General features: G+C 41.1%; 1 non-coding gene across 6 annotated transcripts in view; it reads left to right on the plus strand.

Moving 5' to 3' along the window:
- The window catches only part of LOC140900697 (uncharacterized), a 96,721-nt gene extending 86,619 nt beyond the window's left edge, over positions 1 to 10,102 (plus strand). For 4 of the 6 annotated variants that reach the window (XR_012155696.2, XR_013634864.1, XR_013634863.1 and 1 more), the window contains 2 exons: positions 7,201 to 7,826; positions 8,720 to 10,102. This is a non-coding gene — a transcript (uncharacterized LOC140900697). The remainder of the gene's footprint in view (positions 1 to 7,200; positions 7,827 to 8,719) is intronic. The other 2 variants (XR_013634865.1, XR_012155697.2) reach the window with 1 other exon arrangement.
- The last annotated feature ends 862 nt before the right edge of the window (positions 10,103 to 10,964 follow it).

Here is a 10,964-nt window from a genome sequence, read left to right on the forward strand (position 1 = left end):
TTATGTGACACAAATAAACTTAACGGTCAGGAAAGTATGTTAGTAAAACTGTACATATGTACTCGACAGCGAAGGTAACATTCAGACACGGACTGGCCTGCAGAGATCCAGAAATACAGTGTCTAGCCAACAAAATATTCAGTATGTTTAATGAATTATATGCTTAAATCACATCATTTAGGAGAAAGCGTATTTTTAAAAAATCTTAATTAAAATAGAATTATTTCTTGCACAAATAAATCTGACAGTTAACATACATATTTTCCCCGCACCCGTCCTAACTTCATTTCCCTCAACCCAAAGTATTTGCGTCAAAATTATTCTTCCAATAGTAAATCTTCTTCTACAGATGAACAGTATATAGAACAGTAACTTTCCTATAAGTTTGCAATCTTCACTGTACACAACCCTCCCCAGAGCAAATCCTGCACCAAAATACTAGAGATTTAATATATTTTAAAAATACATTCACATAAAAAAATTACCACACTTTCTGGCCTTTCCTCTAGAAAGCGATCATATAAAAATACCTTTAGCACAGCAATCATAAATATTGTCCTCTTTTAAAAACAAGCATTTCCTCTTATTTCACCATCTTCTTCCAAGCAATACGCACTCTTTTGGCCGGCACAAGAATAATTTAATCAACAAAGTCGAATCCGAACCTAGGGGGGGAAATAATACAAAGTTAGCTTCTTAGCTCTACTCAGGGGACGCAGTATCTTCATTGTTCCTTTGTTAGAGTTTGCATCAGCGCGAGAGGAACATCTCTTTCCCCCAAAAAGAAACTTTTTTTCCCACCCACTCTCTTTTGCTTGGGCTCTGAATCCAATCATTCTTCATCATCTTGCTGTAGGAGTTGGAACTCTGCTTAGCTTTCTACAGAGTCGTGTGTGTGTGTGTGTGTGTGTGTTCAGCCGCTGTCCTCTTGACTGTGGCATGGGCAAAGAAATAACACAGATACAACCCACAACACGAGTATTTTAGGAAAAGTTGCAGACTTGGTCGGAATCTCTCTCCTATAACCCGGGCTTTTAAAAAGACTCCTTGATGTACTAAGTGATGCAGAGACTAGGTTTTTTTTTTTTTCCTTCCCCCTCCTTGTTTACAGCTACAGAAGGCAAAAGAGTCATAAATCTTAGGGCAGCCTACAGAGACAAGTACATTTGTATGCATCGTTAGAACTAGCTAATACCTAAACCCATTAGCAGACCGTGTAGAGTTCGAGTTTCCGGTGTACATTAACTTACAGTTAAATTCTGGAGGAAAGGGCATTGTGAATTAACATAAACTATATCCATCATATAGTTTGTCATATTAGATTAGTCAGCCATGGATTTTTGTGTGTGTGCGTGTTAAACTTTTTTTTTAAAGCCTTCCAGCGCTGTGTTAATTTCAGACAAGGGGTTGCCTTTTTTGCATAAATGACATAAATCATATATCAGGATCTTTTAAAAGAAGTACAGGCACCCCAATTACTGTGCATATTAAACAAGAAATCGCAGTGATGTGGGGGAGAGTGAAATCAAGAAATGTCAATGAGGAGACTGGACCAAGAAAAGAAAGACTATCTATCTATCTATCTATCTATCTATCTATCTATCTATCTATCTATCTATCTATCTATCTATCTATCTATCTATCTATCTATCTATCTATCTATCTTGGGCCAGTCTCTCTCTATCTCTCTCTCAACAAGAAAGAAAAGTCCTTCATTAACAAGAAGGTGGGGTGGGCTTCAGAAAAGAAATGGATCCTTTAAGGCAACACACACTGGAACCTAATGGTGGAAAGGGCCAAATTATGAGACCAACACACAAGCAAAACGGTATTTTTTTTTTTTGTAAATTCCTTTCACCGTTAGTCGATGGATTCCATTGCACAAAAAAGACTTTTTTCCCTGAGATCCATTATGGTGCCTATTTCCTTCCACTAATCAATGCTTTTGTGTCTTCCCCATCTTTGCTGTCATGACGCTGGGTTTGTTCACATATTGCTGCTGACAGCCCCCCCCCCTTCACCTCCTCCCCACTGCACCATCATAATCTGCACCATAGACATAATGCCATCCCCACCTTTGCTATGAAAAATCCCTACTTGCTTCGCCTATATGGACAGATTCCCCCTCCCTCTTTCTTCCACCCTCTCTCGCCCCCAGATCCCCCCTCCCCCCCCCGGTTTGGGTTGCACATAGATTATCTGAACTTTTGTTGTTCGCTTTTTCTCCTTCGCCCGTGAAAGCGTTAAAGGTAAGGGACTGGCACTCGCGTCCAACAGCAGGCTTTTGTAAGGATGATTTATTGCCTCAATCTTGGTTCACCCAGAGTTCACATGGATTTGCTGCTGCTGAGGGCTAAAAGATGGTCTCCCTTGACAAGTGTGACTATTGGAAATGCCTCTTTTCTCTCCCTCTCTCGCCCCCTCTCTCTGCTGGGCTTCTAAAGTGTAAAATGGTTTATAACTGAGAATGAGACTGGAGTGTTTTGCGTGTGTGTGTGTTATACACCATTATGTGTTTGCCTGAATATCATTGCAAAGCCAATACGATCTGCATGGGAAGTCTGAACCTGTGACAGATCCCAACTTTAAAAAGAAGAATACCCGCACATATCTTTCTTTTCTTTTCTTTTCTTTTTTTAAATTGGGATCTGTGCCCAATCAAAAGTAGCAGACTTCCCATGCAGGTCGTGTTGGCTTTGCAATGATGTTCAGACAAAAGGCTCTTATTGCTTTTAGATGCACACACACACACACACACACTCACTGTAGAAGTTATGGCATCATGTCTGTGTGAGAATGAGATTTCCAACCCTTTTTTTGGGGGGGGGGGGTGGAGGAGGAATTGTTACTAATCTGGACTGTGATGGGGGTTAGTGCGTTAATCTGGGTGTGATTAGCCTGAGAGCCCTGTATCTCTTTATTTCAGAGGAATTACTATCAGTTAACAACAACAGCAAATCCCCTCTTCTTCCTTCTCCCCCTCCCCCTTGGTTTAAAACAAGTAAAATAATTTATTAAATGCATCGAGGTCTTAAACTCCTGCAGACACATCAACCATAGATTACACAACGTGACCTGCCTTCCAATGCTCCTTATCCCCCACACACACCAAAAAGAGGGGAGGGAACAAAGGGACACCCAATCCCCTTTTATAAAGCACCTCTTTCTACCACCACCCCCCTTGATATTTGCAGCGGAAACGTTATTTTTCTATATCGAAATTTGTTTGTACTTTGAACATTTGCCTGTAAAATAACCCTTGTGGTAATACTAATAAGATGCAAATTTTATAGAGAGCTAATCGCTTTTTCTTAATTTATGCTTCAAGGAAATGAGGGGCTTTATCTAAAAACGTTTAAAAATAGAGCCAGCCAGGTGCATGAACTGTTTGGTATTTCTAACTATCCCCTTCATCTGTCTCTGTATATCTAGATGGGTATGGGTGATCGTGTTGTGTGTGTATAGAGAGAAATTATATATAGTATAGACTATATATATGTATGACTCTTATGTATCTAGATGTATTTGGGTGTATACACTACATAGCAGCTATATATAATATAGATCACATATATTTATGTCTCTATATCTAGATATATGTGAGTGAACTTGTATGATTGTGTTTATTTATAATCATAGACTACATATAAAGAGTTTTTATATACCTAGCATAGATTATGTATGTTTATGTCCATATATCTAGATGTGTATGTGTGCTTTTGTGTATGTTTTGTGTGTGCACATAATCACAGGCTATATACAGAGGTATGTATGGGGTAGAGACTGTATATATCTCTATATATCCAGATGTATATGCCTGGTTGTATGTATATATATAGTCAGAGACTATGCAGAAAGGCTAGATATACACTATATATCATATATATCTTCATTTTACTCAAAGCCATTTGGAAGCAATTTTATATGGTTGTACTTTTCTAAAACGTTTTTAGTGACTAGCTTAATCTGTCAAAGCTGTGGAAGAATCACTAGAAAGGTGATAGAAATATTTTCAATGATATATAAATGAACAACCCAGACTAGGCTAACTTCTCCTGCTTATTGATAACATCAGTCCTATTCAGGTGAAGTTTTATTACTGGAAAAAATAACTAAGCATTAACGCGATTTCAATATTTTTAATTTGCCTCAGCTAAATCTTTAGCAAAGAGGTTGAATCTGGATTTCTACAGAAATTAATTTTCAGGATTTATTTTTAAAATATTTGATGCTCAACTTGACTTTCTTCATCTGTTAAATTAATCCCTTACTTTGACCCAAACCATAATTATATTCACTTCTGATAAATAATTCATGCCTATCTCTTACCTTTGGACTGCCCTGTCTTCAAAACAAGCTCAGATAGGAGTCTTGAAAAATAGAGTTAAATATAATGTAATAGAATCAAAACGGAATGATTTTTCTTAAAGTAGACATGTTTTAACCCGGGATTAAAAAAAGTGAATGAGCTATGTTTCTTTAACAATTATCCAGCCAGAGACGGTTTAGTTAAACTCTCCATAGTGCAAACACCAGAAATGCAAATATTCTTAATAATAAATTTGTAAGGAATCCATAATGGTGGTGGATACATTGATCAGTTCCTTAAACTGTATAGCTAGTCTGGAGGTAGATAATTAAATAAACAAATCACAATAAAACACATTAACTTAGTATGTTTTAACTGATGGTGTCTGAAGAGAAAGACAGAGAGTTGCTAGGTCAAATTCATCGCTAGTGTAACTCCAGTGACTTCAACAGATTTACACCCCAGGGCTCAAAGACTAAATTTAGCTCAGTGTCGTGTAAATCAGCCGGATTTAAATGAAACTTTAAGCAGCTAATGAAATATACCAGAAGCCGAGGAATCACAAGGATATGCTGCAGTGTAAATATGTTTTCAATAAACACAGGGTCCTTACAAATCCGGAATCGTTTAGATGCGACTGGGATGTCTTTTGAACGGGTAATCTGAACTGCACTCACTACTCTGGCTATTCTCCCAGCCAATCCACCTCCCCCACTTTTATTTCCCCCTTTAAATACCCCCATCTGAAGGCTATCGGATTTCCACACCGCACACACTTGCCATTTCTGTAGGGCTGACCTAGTTAATGGTTGATGTTGATTAATTTTTATTTATTTATTGGAGTTTGCTTTCAGTTTGGTCGTGGCTCAGTCAAAAATCTAAGGGCTCATTACATCCCCCTGCCTAGCACGCTAGATACTTCGCAGCGCAATTTAAATTTGCGCCCAGGTGAGTGTTCCTAAGGCTTCGTCCCGCAAAGGCCTGAGTGCTTTCGACTCCCCCTGACTTTCCTACGAATTGAAACACTAGACCCTGCCTAGGTTCGAGCCCCCCCTCATCTAGTCCGAGGCCTATTTCTGCCTGTATATGTGAGGGCAGAATTTGGCCTGACTTCAGCCATTCTTTACTTTGCGGGATTTTGTTTTTGCGCTTATGTTTCTATACAACACTCCCGCCGTATTTAAGACTTTAATATATATATAGGGGGACACCGCCTGTATATAGGTGCACAGTACTCAAGCAGCATCAGCAAGTGATATTACATCACATGCAAACAAACAGACCAGAGAGACTTTCGTCTTGAACTTTTGCTGGGTGGAAAGAAGGAAAAGTTACACACCGGATACATTTCCCAGTCCACTTTGTGGTGGGGGCTGGGGTGCAAAATGCTGAACAGAGTGAGATCGCTTTGTAAACAGGACAGCAATCCCACGTGTTCTTTCCACTCAACCTGGGCATTGACATTTTCTCTCGGGACATATGAGAGAGCGTGAGAGAGAGAGAGAGAGAGAGAGAGAGAGAGAGAGAGAGCGAGCGATATTTCTGATCCTTTGGAAGTCTTCCACCATACAAGGGAGAGAAAAACAGAAGATCTTTATCCTGTTCCTTTCTGAAACAAGGGGCAAATTAAACTGGCAACATTGAAAAGGTGTGGTGTATGTTCAGGAAAGTTTGCAGGACCCTGAAGAGAGAGAGAGAGGGAATAGCTAGAATCCGCATCCTTAGCAGCCCCAATCAACTTGTTTGTAATTGTATCTGGCATTTTAACTACAGCCTCTTCCCCCGTCATACAGAGATCTGACACTAAACGTCTGATCCATTTAAAACAAACGAGATTTGTGGGGGATTTCCAGTCATAAATAACCCAAACAGCCTCTCTCGGTTGATTTTACCATCCGGGCTGCTTTGTTAGTTGAGATTGGTTGGTCTGTTCTAGGCACACAGTTAACGATGGAAGGGGTCGATCACTGGCTGGGACACATGTACTTTAGCGGAGGGTCTCCTCCAAAGTTACAACCGAGATGCCGCGAAGGCAGAGAAATCATGGCCCCGATGAAGTTAATGGCAAAACTTTCCTTGGCCTCTTTAGCGCCAGGAGAGACTCTATGGGAGACTCTATGGGAGAGTCGCAGGGACCACACCCGTCCATCTCCTGCCCTTTCCGGGATGGGGCTTGCAACTGAGGTTAGAACAGGAGGTGTCTTTGAAACGCCTTTAATGAGACTCCGAGACAACAACAATTATAATTATAATTATTCCTTGTAGTTGCTAATTTCGATTTATCTTCCAGGGCTCTTTTGTATGCCTGTCATTGCCTGTATAAGCTAGCGGATTTGCCAATAGTCCTTGCTTGTCTCTTCCCAAAGAAAATCGTTGGGCTTTAAACAAGAACTCCCGACTGCAAAACTCCCGGACTTTGCCCTAAGAGGAGCGAGGACAGGGGAAGACACTGGAAAACGTCTACGGTTAATCTCCATAAACTACTAAAAATAAAGATGCGATTATAAACACACATTGCACTGACCAGGGGCCAAGCATTTCTTCTGCAAACGTTATGATGTTTACATGAAACAAGCCATTACACCCAGCACATGCATCAATAGCTTATTTCCAATAAAGACCTACATTGCACCATGACTGCCTCCATCATGCCACCTAAGCACCCGAGATAATCTGTTGTGTGTTAAACAAGATTTAAGATCTGCTGTCCCCAGGGCAAGGCTTCTCTCTCTCTCTCTCTCTCTCTCTCTCTCTCTCTCTCACACACACACACACACCACCAATCATGGAGGTGATCAAAAAGGTGCAAAGCCAGAGGACATCATTGTTTGAATCCTCAAGTAATTGTAGGCTGTTTTTTTGAAATTTAAATTAATTTTATTTTTTATCAGCAGGTTTGGGCCCTTTATGCGCAGGATGGCTGGTGAGAGATGTTCTTAAGTGACCTGGGTATGTTGGTTTAGAACGTTTGCTCTTGAGTTCTAACTCTGGTGGAATTTTCCTCAGAAGAAGCCATTGGAGATCTGCCCATGACTGTGATCCACTGAGTCCCTCTCCTGTATTGAGTTAAAGATATCCAGTCCCCTTTCTTCCCCACCCCAGCAGCGAGAAGAAACTGGAGATGCAAAAAGCTGCCCAAGACCATAGACTTTTGGAGGCTGTCTTTCCTAAGGTCCCATTAGCATGGGGTGTCAGTCAGCAGCCTCTCCCATCTCTAAAGGTACACCAGCCTCACTGCTGCCTGAAGCCAGAAACATCCACAACTTTGTCAACAAGCCACAGACTTGCCTTGCAGGGCTTCAACAGGACTCTGGGGCACATGGATGATCATATCTCACAACTAGCCCTCAAGGTTCCAGTTGTCTCATCAGCCATTCCATGTGGCCTCCCCAAAAAGGCATTCAGAGCAGAAGCTTTCTGGACCAATGTCCAATCCGAACAATGATGGTACCAGCAGAGCTCACCCCCAAACAGGACACAACTCCAAGCAAAAAAAAAACACAACTACTTCCCGCAGGTATGTTCCATCTGATCCCAATAAAGCTTTCTTTTTACAGTGTGTGCATTGTAGAGGCAATGGGTTTCTTAGCAACTCCAAATGAGTGGTCACCAATAGCCCTTTGATAGAATTTTAAACAACTGTATAGATACTCATGACTTACTCCAGAGAATTTTGCCCTGCGTGGTTGATGTTTGTTCTCACAAGGTTATGAAAACAATGCCCGGTGCTAGAAACGAATTTTAATCCAATAATCATAAATTCTGCATACTTTCTTGTCCTAATTTCTTGTCCATTGCATTCTGATGCAACTTTGTTTATTTGTTCATTGAGAGACCAACAAAACAGACACAGAGAGAAGGATAGATGGAGGGGTAGAGGGGATGGTAGGATGGATGGATATAAAATTACCTAGGCAGACATATGAAAAGAGAGAAAGAAAGAAAGATATATGTAAAATGACATGGATAAAAAGATTGATGTAAAGTTACCTAGACCGAGAGAGATTAAATTAGAAAGAAAGAAAGAAAGAAAGAAAGAAAGAAAGAAAGAAAGAAAGAAAGAAAGAAAGAAAGAAAGAAAGAAAGAAAGAAAGAAAGAAAGAAAGAAAGAAAGAAAGAAAGAAAGAAAACCAGCATATATCACAACTTTGGGTAATAACAATACTTTGAAATTGTCTGCACAGGTTCTATTGGAGCTTGTTAAAAATCCAGACTTTTAGCTGAGTTTGGATATTGTCTGTCCACTAACGGGACATTTCAAATGATTGCAGCCAGTTTATTGCTTGCAGTTATGTTACTGTCAACTGCTTCAAAGTTCAGATGCTGTACGGTGTGTGGGATGGGCGGGGGGGAGGGGAGGCTGCTGCAAGGGCAGGAGCGGATGAGATGGTGTGGCCTTTTATTTTCTAGGTCCCTGCTGAGGCCAGCACGCTTTATACCAATGCCCAGCTGGAGAAAGAATTCCATGTTATCAGGTATCCCTGCTGACAGTGGAGCGTGAGATTGGCTCAGCTGCTCAACCTCAAGCTCTGGTTCCAGATTCGAAGGATGAAGGACAACAGAAGAGAGGGAACTGAGAACCTGTCCCCTAGCAGCTGGGTGGGTAGGATGTGCCCAGGCGCCAGTCCTACATCAAGGCCCAAAGAGATGTGTGGGTTGACAGCCCGTCTCTGACAGCCCTTGTGCAGCTGTCCTGGAAGTTGGATCCTCCTCTGTCTCTGCAAGGGAAGTGTCATTACGAATCCCCCTAATCTGCAAAGGAGCTGGAGTGAGAAAATTACCTGGAAAACATGCCTGGGGCCAGCTCACTCTTCAGCCACAGCTACGCTATAAACTTGGACTACAGCTGTGCTGCTCAAATTCCCAGTCAGTGCTACCTTGGGGCCCTGTAACCCCCATCTCACTTAAACAGACTTAAACACACATCCTGCACTTCAGGGAAGTTCTCCGGAACTGCAGTTCTTGTGCATCTGTGAGGGCTCTCTGCCACGGAAACCAAGCTGGGAAAATTGCTAGAGTCCTATTATGTCATTAAAAAACAAAAACCAAAACAAAATAGAAAAAACCTCTAAGTGTAACCAACAGTATCCTTTGATTTCCTCACCCCCTCTATTCCCAATTACCTCCTGCTTATTAAACTGTACAGAGATCTGTGCATAAGGCATCTAGGAACTGGTGTGTGCATATAACCCAGCCAATAACAGGACAAGTTCTGTGTGAGCTTATAACTCGCTCCATGTATTTTATTAAAGTTGATTTTACTCAGCTGCTTACCAGTGACTTTGTCAGGTACAAAGGTGTCAATAGCTACCCTTTAAATATCCTTACAATCCTTAAACTTCCTCCAAGCCTAGGGCAACATTTTTTGAAAAACAACTCTTGATTTTATCTACCTCACTTTCTGGGGGGCGTATCTTAAAAGGAGTCTGATTTTCAGAAAGGGTTGAGCTCCCATCCTCTGCAAATTAGGCCCCTTTAAGGTGCTTCAAATTAGGCAGCCAGAGATTTTCTCATGAGGGTGGTTTTTCCTTTAACCCCTCACATTCCCCCTACCTGGAAAGAACATAGCTGCGGCACTTCTATTAGCCAGTGGGTTATTGTTTGATAAGCAAATGTAGATGTAAACATGTTTGAACCCACTCAAAATTTGACCCTGCAATAAGTTAGCTTCTCACTGTAATTTACACATTTTTTTTTCTTTTTAAGAGAGATCAGTTGGCTCTTGGCATAGTTTACTGTATTGTTGTGGTATTCAAAATAAAGAGGCCTTTTAAAAACAGTGCTGGGCGGTTTTCTTGGCTCGTCTGGGTTGGTTTTCTCCAGGAACACTGCTCTGTTGTTCTTAAAATCACTTTGCCATCTTGTAGTTTACTAGGGGTTGGGCTTCACCCTTCTCTCACCCCCATTAATCACTGAGACAGCACTTACTTCAGTAGGCCCCCAGACCTTTTCATCTCCCAGTTAGTATGCAGCTCCGGAGCCCTGCCTGCTTGTGCACTTTTTTATAATGGCCCCTGCCTTCCCTTGAAACTCACCCATTCCTCAGGACGGAAGGTTCTCTCCTCTGCTTTGCAGGCATTTGTAGAAAGGTACATTTAGTCTGAGATTTTCAGCGGGGCACCCACAATGGGTCTCCTCTTTTAGTAAGAAAAGCAGTGTGCAGATCCACTTTCTGCCGCACAGAGTTCAGGGCAGGAGCTGGACAAGTCGTGGTTCATTTTTTAAGTTGAAATGTAAAGTCTTGCTGGAATTGTTTGGAGACATTGTGAGCATATGGGCTTTGCCATGCCCTAAAACCAAACAGGGTAACAACAATAGAGCCTGTACAGGTTTGAGTCTCCCGAAAACAATCAGAGGTAGCTTTGCACAAAAAAATGAAAATGTAGCAGAGCAGATAAATGTAAAACACATTGCAGGACAGTTGTTCCCATGGCCTCAGGCAATTATGATAACACAACTTTCAAGTGTATTTTATTGTATCCCACCCCCAAGATGAATTACCCAGCAACTAAATCTCCATATTGTAATTAACTGATAAATATTTAATAATGGTTAGAACTTTATCCATTTGATCTTTCCATCAACAAACTTTAGGAGGTAAACAGGCAAATTGAAGATGACATTTTCTTGCCTTAGAAATTTCAAAGCTTGACTC

This window comes from Lepidochelys kempii, chromosome 20 (genome assembly GCF_965140285.1).
Source record: "Lepidochelys kempii isolate rLepKem1 chromosome 20, rLepKem1.hap1, whole genome shotgun sequence".
Classification (NCBI taxonomy): domain Eukaryota; kingdom Metazoa; phylum Chordata; order Testudines; family Cheloniidae; genus Lepidochelys; species Lepidochelys kempii.